Source organism: Rhinopithecus bieti, unplaced genomic scaffold (genome assembly GCF_001698545.2).
Source record: "Rhinopithecus bieti isolate Rb0 unplaced genomic scaffold, ASM169854v2 scaffold_19, whole genome shotgun sequence".
Taxonomy (NCBI): domain Eukaryota; kingdom Metazoa; phylum Chordata; class Mammalia; order Primates; family Cercopithecidae; genus Rhinopithecus; species Rhinopithecus bieti.
The window spans coordinates 1218582-1225678 of NW_016803360.1; the positions used below are offsets into that span (position 1 = coordinate 1218582).

At 45.3% G+C, this 7097-nt stretch overlaps 1 pseudogene; it reads right to left on the minus strand.

Moving 5' to 3' along the window:
* Positions 1 to 3560: 3560 nt before the first annotated feature.
* On the minus strand, positions 3561 to 4289 carry LOC108534161 (charged multivesicular body protein 3 pseudogene; annotated as a pseudogene).
* Positions 4290 to 7097: the final 2808 nt, after the last annotated feature.

Genomic DNA, 7097 nt, shown 5'->3' on the forward strand with positions numbered 1-7097 from the left:
GGCCCCACCCACATACTGCTGATTGGTCCATTTTACAGAGAGCTGATTGGACTGTTTTGACAGAGTGCTGATTGGTGCATTTACAATCCCTGAGCTAGACAGAGTGCTAGACAGAAAAGTTCTCCAAGTCCCCACTAGGTTAGCTAGATACAGAGTACCAACTGGTGTATTTACAAACCCTGAGCTAGACACAGAGTGCTGATTGGTGCGGTTAGGATCCCTTAGCTAGACATAAAAGTTCTCCAAGTCCTCACTAGACCCAGGAGCCCACCTGACTTCACCTAGTGGATCCCACACTGGGGCTGCAGGCAGAGCTGCCGGCCAGTCCTGAGCCACACCTGCACTCCTCAGCCCTTGGGTGGTTGATGGGACCTGGTGCCATGGAGCAGGGGGCTGCGCCTGTCAGGGAGGCTCAGGCTGCGTGAGAGCCCACCACTAGAGGGAGCTGGGACGTGGTGGGCTGCAGGCCCTGAGCCCTGCCCCCCACGGGGAGGTGTCCAAGTCCTCACTAGACCCAGGAGCCCACCTGACTTCACCTAGTGGATCCCACACTGGGGCTGCAGGCAGAGCTGCCCACCAGTCCTGTGCAGTGAGCCCGCACTCCTCAGCCTTTGGACAGTCCATGGGACCGGGCACTGTGGCACAGGGGGTGGCACTCGTTGGGGAGGCTCTGGCTGTGCAGGACCCCAGAGTGTCAGGGGAGTCTTGGGCATGGCGGGCTGCAGGTCCTGAGCCCTGCCCCACCGGGAGGCAGCTGAGGCACAGTGAGAATTTGAGTGCCTGGCGGGCTGGCACTGCTGGCGGACCCAGCACACCCTCTGCAGCTGCTGGCCCAGGTGCTAAGCCCCTCACTGTCTGGGGCTGGCGCACCCACTGGTGCTCCAAGTGCGCTGGCCCACGAACGCTGAACGCCTCCCTAGTTCTCCCTGGCACCTCTCCCTCCACACATCCCCGCAAGCAGAGGGAGCGGGCTCTGTCCTCGGCCATCCCAGAGAGGGCTCCCACAGTACCGTGGTGGGCTGAAGGGCTCCTCAAGCGCCACCAGAGTGGACGCCAAGGCAGAGGAGGCACCAAGAGCAAGGGCTGCTAGCATGTTGTCACCTCTCAATCCCCCCTCTAAACAAGACACCCCAACTGCTGTTGAGAATTTGGCCGATGACCGCTCTAGCTGCTTTCTGCTGGATAGGGGCAATGAAGGGGCCCTGCAGTTGTAGTGTCCTCCAGAGGGGAGTTCTCTAGGCCAGTGAAAATGCCAATGGGTTGGTCCAGGGGTCCTCGGTAGAAGTTGTTATTTGAGCTCATTTGGGGTTTCATTTGTAAGACCATCTGTAGCTTGATGGCCTCGATTCTAGAGGAGACAAATTTGACAAGAAGGTTAAAGATATAGGGCCCAAAGGTGGGTAACAGCAAAATGGCTGCCATGGGACCTAGAAAGGAGAAAAGCCATGCTGCCCAATTCCAGAGGTTGGTATAAGAGTTTGAAAGGCATCTGATTTTAGAAGCCTTTTCCTGTAAACGCCAGGTGGCATCTCGTACTATCCCTGAGGAACCTTAATTGCATATTACTAAGTGAAAGAAGGCAGTCTGAAAAGGCTACATATTGTATGATTCCAATAAGACATTCTAGAAAAGGGAAACTAGGGAGACAGTAAAAAGTGGTTGCTAAAGAATGAGATCATGTCCTTTGCAGGAACATGGATGGAGCTGTACGCCATTATCCTTAACAACTATCACAGGAACAGGAAACCAAATATTGCGTGTTTTCACTTATTAGTGGGAGTGAAATAACATGGACACAAAGGAATAACATACTGGGGCCTACCTGAGGGTAGAAGGTGGGAAAAGGGACAGGACCAGAAAAATTACTATTGAGGACTAGGCTTAGTACCTGGGTCACTAAATAATCTGTATAACAAACCCCCTGGACACGAGTTTACCTGCACCTGTACCCCCTGAACCTAAAATAATTTTTTTTAAAGTGGTTGCCAGGGGATTAGTAAAGAAAGGGATGAATAGGTGAAACACAGAGAAGTTTTAGGGCAGTGAAACTGTTCTGTATGATTCCATAATTGTAGATATCATTATACATTTGTCCAAGCCCATACAATGTACAATACCAAGAGTGAATCCTCATGTAAATTATGGACTTTGGGCAATAATGATGTGTCTGGTGTGGGATATTGATAGTGGTGGGAGGCTATGCATGTGTGAGGGCAGGGGATATATGAGAAATTTCTTTTTGTTCAATTTTGCTGTGAACCTACAACTGATTTTTTAAAAAGTTTTTTAAACTATACTCTAAAGATGAAATCAAGAGTAATAGGAGGGTCCTCTGGAGTCAAGAATGACTTCTTTTTTTTTTTTTTGGTAGACACAGGATCTTGCTATGTTGCCCAGGCTGGTCTTGAACTCCTATTCTCAAGAGAGCCTCCTGTGTCAGCCTTGTAAAGTGCTAGGATTATATACATGAACCGCTGCACCCAGCCAAGATTGCCATTTTGTATGATAAGACTGGAAGGACCCTATTGTTTCAGGATTTTGCTACAATATACAAAAACCAATCTGTGAGACAGTGGCTGGGCTTTTTTCCTGCCTGATTAGTTCAGTGCACATACTACTTGGACCAGAGGATCTGGGTTTGAATCCCAGCTCTGATACTTCCCAAACTGTGCTGTTTTCCTTATTTGTAAAGACTAAATGAGATTGCATATGTCGAAAAGCTCTGTAACCTCTCAACACATACAAAGTGCTACTGCTGAAATGATTTATAAATGTATCTTAAGAATGTCCCAGATGAGAGAATGTTGGTTATGATGCATGACCACATCTTAGTGTACTCCTGGTCAGCTCCTGACTTTGAGAAAACAAGGATAGGAAGGCCCATGTCCCATGCACAAGACAACCAGCTCAAAGCAGGGACAGGCACTGAGAGGTGAAAGAGACCTAGTCTTACAGCTTCTGATCTGGGTGCAACTTGCAATGGGAAGGAAGAGACAGAAGCTCTAAATAGACCCACATACACACCCTAGGACATAATAAAGCCACCAGCCAACAGGAAAAGCAGCACAATTCCCAAGCATCCTCTTGGTTAAATAGATAAAAGAATGGCTGTCACACCATGTCTGTGAAAGCTGGGGAGCAGCATCCACAGAGCAGAAGTCACTTCTGCTGAGCTTCCAAATCCCATATGCCTGGCCATAGCAACTCTTTCCACGCCCAACAAATGAAGCAATCTGGGGAAGCCAACACCTGGAAAGTTTACTGTGCGGGGCAATCTACAGTGGGGCAAAGTGCTAAAGCAAAAAGTTATTAAAATTCATTTATATAGTGTTTTATAGACAAAAGGAGTTTTTGACATTCAGGCAATCACCTGTATTTTCAGAAGTGCTTCATGAGCAGATGGATTTCTTTCCCCTCCCCACAATAAGATATTTCTGTCTATACTCCTAAAAGTGATGCATTTATTTACGCCACCTTTACAAGAACAATCCCTTTGCGATCCCAAAACCTGGGCAAGGAGTGAAAAGAGACAAACAGAACCTTCTCCAAAATGGTAGTCCTCACAACAGAGATGTAGTGCAAGAGATACATAAAATGGCAGCTCTTGAGTGGAGTGTGGCCAGCCGGGACTGCATGGCCTCCAGAGCCTCTTCCTCCTTCTCATCCTCCGAGGCGGCCATCGCTCCTGAAGGTTCTGGCCCTGGAAGGGCATCAGTCATTTTACTGGGTGCTTTGCCCAAGGCCCCTTCTGTAATTTCAAACAGAATTCTGTCAATTTCCATTTCTACTTCTTCCTCCATTTCTTCCTGATCACCCAGGCTTTCAAAAGTGTCCTCTAACATCTCTATGATCCCAGCCTTCATCATTTCTTTGGACAACTCCCTCATGGTAGCCTGAATTTCTGGAATCTTCACAAGACGTTGCATGGCCTTCATCACTTCTGTGCTCTTCTGCAGGGAACCAGCCACTCGCAAGACGGCGAGCTAGTTCTTCATCCCCATCAGCACTGAGTTCATATGTGCTTTGGATGCATATAGCTTGCTCACAGCCTTCCTTGACCTGATCATCTCCTTGGCCAGAACTACACAGACATCCTTCTGGCCCTTCTTGGCAGCATTTTTCACAGACCATTTCACTTTTTCTTCTTCTCTTTGGATATCGCTTATTTGCCTGTCCACAACTCTCATTTCCTTTCTTATCTTCAATGACCACTCATTGACCGGTTTTTTGGGAGGCTTCTCCTGGGTTTTTCCAAACAGTCCCATGATGAATTGAACCCATCTTGCCCCTTCCGGTGAGGGCTGCTAGCATGTTGTCACCTCTCAATACTACCTTCATGCTCTTTTTCTTAATTAACAAATCCAATGCACAAAACATTTATTCCCTTCTATAAACACAAATCAAGCTGAATTACATTTGTGCGTGTGTGTGTGTGTGTGTGTGTGTGTTTGTGTGTGACAAGATCTCACTCTGTCACCAGAATGGAACAGCTCACTGCAGCCTCGACCTTCCAGGCTCAAGCGACCTTCCCACCTCAGCCTTCTGAGTAGCAAGGAGTACAGGCATGTGCCAAAATGCTTGACTAATTTTTTATTTTTTGTGGAGATGAGGTTTCACTGTTACCCAGGTTGGTCTTGAACTCCTGAGCTCAAGCCATCCTCCTGCCTCAGCCTCACAAAATGTTGGGAATACAAGCATGAGCCACCACACCTGGCCTAAATTCTTTTTGAAATCAGTTTAGTTGTTCCGTTGATTTTCACATTTTGGGACATTGGCTCTTACCAGTAAAAATCTTCCATCTCTTCATTATGTAACTGTCCAATTTCTCATATGTTTTCTATTTCCACTTGTGACTTCTGATATATAGATGTGTCATCCCTGCTCAAATCTCATGCTGGAAATGCAATCCCCAATGTTGGAGGTAGGGCCTGATGGGAGGTGACTGAATCATGTGGGCAGATTTCTCATGATATGTTTAGTACCATCCCCTTGATACTGTTCTAGAGATAGTGAGTGAGTTCTCACAAGATCGGGTCATTTAAAAGTATGCGGCACCTCCCCCCTCTCTTCTGGCTCCTGCTTTCACCATGTGAGGTACAAGCTCCTGCTTGGCCTTCCTCAGTGATTGGAAGCTTTCAGAGGTCTCCCCAGAAGCAGCTGCTGCTATACTTCCTGTACAGCCTATAGAACCGTGAGCCAACAAAACCTCTTCTTTTCTTATAAACTACTCAGTCTCAGATATTTCTTTATAGCAATGCCGGAATCAACTAATACAACTTCCTAAAGATAAAATACTTTCTCATTCTAATTTAATATGCACTTGAGTTTATTTTACTTTTGATATCAAATCCTTAGTTATATGACAGAGCAATATGTTGGTCACTAAACAACACTGGATTGTTTCCATTTTCATATCTTAAAAAAATCAATGTTGGAGGATTGACACAAAAGAAAAAGGTATTAAAAGCCAAGCACAGGGTCTAGGTAAAGTAGTTACTCAGTGGCTGGATGACAGGAAGGGAAGGGAAGATGGGGTAGGGGATAGCAGGGGAGGGGAGAAGGAGAAGTGAAGGAAAGGGGAAGGGGAAGGAGGGAAGACAAGGGGGAGGGAGGAGAGGAGGGAAGGAAGGAAGGAAAGGAGGGAGGAAGGGAGGAAGGGAGGAAAGGGAGGAAGGAGGGAGGGAGGGAAGGCAGGCAGGAAGGAAGGCAAGAAAGAAGAAAGGAAAAACGGAAGGAAGAAAGAAAATATAAATAAGAGCTGTTAATTCGGCAGGGTGAAGTAAACATGAGAGGAGTGAATAAAGACAACCTGTTGTGTGAAAACAAAGAGACAACCAGTCCCACTTACCTGAAACGTGGGCAAAGACCAGGGTGTGACAGGGGCAGGGTGGAGAACAAATAGCATTTGAGGCTGCAGGGTAGATCATAGTCTCTACATGAAAAGGATCACTATCAAACTTCTGAAACCATCTACACTTGTCATTTCCAGGTTATTTATAGGTTTTGGAAAAGAGACACGATGTGAGGGAAAAGCCAAATGACTTAAAAACATTATTATGCAGTAACTGTGCAAAATGGTTTGAAGTATAAAATAACAGTCACAGTTGAATGATAGTCATCGTTGAAAATCTCAGCTAACAATACTCTGGAAACTTTTTATTAAAGTAAATTATTTTTTAAGATTTTGAGAGAGTGCATTTTTGTTCTATGGCTTATTGTTTGAGCATTCGATGGAGCTAGTTTATTTTATTTTCTATGGCACACACTCTTCCTTGGGGGCCTGCAGCACCCTAAGCCATAGAAAAGGGAAGGGCAGAACTGTTCATCCCACAACGGCAATAACGTTTGTTTCTTTTAAGGACCTCTTTATCTGATCTTCCCATATTTAGTAATCCATGGAATAATAGACTGAGAAGCATTAATAACACTGACAGGTTTATGTAGCAGTGCCTGAAAGTGGAAAAAGAAAAGAAATTGGGATATAGTGTGCATTTTAGCCAGATCAGAGGGAGCTTTTCATCTGAAATATTTAGACAGGTTTTTTTGTTTTGTTTTGTTTTTTGTTTTTAAATGTACTCCTGACTGTTGCAAAAACTAATTTCCGCTTTATGGAACTCGTGACTTGATCTGTCTCTGGTCTGTGTGGCAGGCTTGGGTATATTCTGGCATCGTCAACTGGCTTTGAAACCTAGAGTAAACATTTCTTTTGCTCCTTTCTTGAGCAAAATGGATGCAGGGGTATGGGGTCTGCCTTATTTCAATAAAGTACATACCTTCTATTTCCTCTTGTCTGTGTAGGAAATCTGGTAGCCATCATACAAAGAGCATTTGGGTGGAATTCAGAAGAGAGCTCAAATGAGTTTACCCAACAGCTCAGGAGCAACTCTCTCAGTGGTAGCACTGTAGTGTGCAGCACCCAGTTTTTTGGAAACCAGAAAGAGTAGCTCTGATTCTTAGGCCTCCAGCACACAATGTTTATTTAATGAGACTTGTAGTCCATGGTATGTTTCTTTCTGAAATGAAAGTAGAGATACATTATTATCTGGTGATTCATAGAACCATGAAATTTCTTAATTTCTTTTTTTTTTTTTTTTTTT